Below are 2,089 nucleotides of genomic sequence, written 5' to 3'. Positions count from 1 at the left end.
GGCCACTAATGGTCGCAGATGTAAACGCCACAGGTATAAAAAAGCCATGGTTCAGGCAGTGAAAAATTGGTTCCTGACAGTACCCCCTCCCCAAGGAGCGGTCACTGAACACAAACAGACTGAACAAAATCTGTACACCTTTAATAAACTGAGCAGAAGGGTGTACTTAACGTGATTTCTTCTTCTTCGGTAAAGCTTGTTCACAGATCTCCAGGTCTTCCTTTCTGATTATATTGCCGTTAGAGGTAATAACACAATCGAAGGAAAGGTTATCTGTGAACAGAAAGCAATAGGAAGTTCATCCATATGGGAGCAACCCACACTGCCACAGACTGTAGGATCACAGACGCTGCATTCCATCACAGAACAATCATCAGGCTTCAGCTGGACATCCACCGGAGGTTGAGAAGTACCAGGAATCACCAGGGTTGGTATATACTCCATGGGTTCACTATCCTGGGGAATAAAGCTACTTCCCCTTTTAGCAGAGCTCTGTGGTTGTGACGTAGACTGCTCAATCGGTACAGAGGGTTTAGGAGGTTTCAGAGGACATTGGGTGATCCAGTGTCCCTTTTTGCCACAGTAAAAGCAAGATACCTCATCACGCCTTTGTTGTAATTCGGTTGTGGTAAGGGGTTCACGTTTCCTAGATTTCCTAGGAGATTCCTTTTCAATACTGGTAACAGGCTTGTTGGATTTCTCAGGTGATGTAGCAGGTGTAGGTGAATGGTCTTCATGAGAGTGATTGGAGTTGGAGTCCCAGATTTGCATTAATGATTTGCACAGTTCAAGCAAGCATTCTCCTATCACTTTGATGACTGAAAGTAACCCCGCCGACTCCTTGTAATGGCCTTTGTATTCTGTCAGGACTCGGGTGATCAGGTCAGGTAGGAGCCCATACGCAGGGGATACTTGGGGTTCAGTATATAACCCACGGTGCATGATTATGCAAACAAAGACACCACAAACAGAAATCCATGTATATAATGTATATAACAGGACCAGCAAATAAGGGTAATATAGTCTAAGCAAGTAACCGGACGTATGGCAAAATAAAATACAGGTAATAAGTCTTTTGGCAGGGAGCCCGCTTGGAAGGGCGCGACAGACAGAGAGCCCGCTTGGAAGGACACAAAGCAGGGAGTCCACTTGGAAGGACACAAAGCAGGGAGTCCACTTGGAAGGACACAAAGCAGGGAACCAGGAACAGTACAGGTGCAGAGCCACAGCAGGAAGGTCCATAGACTTCAATACAAAGGCCCTGACTGAAGGATGTATGGACTAGGGCTCAACCAGGGGCGGGCTGGGCCGGGGGGCAGGGGGGCAATTGCCCCCCAGGCCGCCCTAAATCCGGGCCGGTGGGCCGGACGGACGACCGGCAGACAGGCATTCAATGCAGCTGCGGCCGCAAAGTTAAAAACTAAGCGGCCGCGAGCAGGATTGAATGCGGCCGTCATGCGTACCTGGCGGGGGAGGGAGGGAGGGGGGGGGGGCGGTCCGCCCCGGCTGCCGCTCATCTGAGGGCTGCCACCATGCCGGCACGCCTCCAGAAACGGTGCGCGCGGCAACTGTGGCTGTGCGCCGGGACTTGATGTCAAATCTCGGCGCGCAACACTGAAGCCACGCCCACCGTCTTCCGCGCTCGTGCACAGGACAGGAAGAAGAAGAAGTAGAAGTAGAAGAAGAAGAGGAAGAAGAGGAGGAAGAGGAAAAGTGAGAGTGAAAGAAGAAAAGGTAGGAGAGAGTGGATTAGTAAATGTGTGAGAGTGATGGGTGTTATGCTGAATGTAAGTGTGTGAGAGTGATGGGTGTTATGCTGAATGTAAGTGTGTGAGAGTGATGGGTGTTATGCTAAATGTAAGTGTGTGAGAGTGATGGGTGTTATGCTAAATGTAAGTGTGTGAGAGTGATGGGTGTTATGCTGAATGTAAGTGTGTGAGAGTGATGGGTGTTATGCTGAATGTAAGTGTGTGAGAGTGATGGGTGTTATGCTGAATGTAAGTGTGTGAGAGTGATGGGTGTTATGCTAAATGTAAGTGTGTGAGAGTGATGGGTGTTATGCTGAATGTAAGTGTGTGAGAGTGATGGG

This window comes from Sceloporus occidentalis, unplaced genomic scaffold, assembly GCF_023333645.1.
Source record: "Sceloporus occidentalis isolate IW3139 unplaced genomic scaffold, rSceOcc1.0.p SCAF_32, whole genome shotgun sequence".
Taxonomy (NCBI): domain Eukaryota; kingdom Metazoa; phylum Chordata; class Lepidosauria; order Squamata; family Phrynosomatidae; genus Sceloporus; species Sceloporus occidentalis.
The sequence above is the reverse complement of the archived record's forward strand: the minus strand, read 5'-3'. Positions refer to the sequence as shown.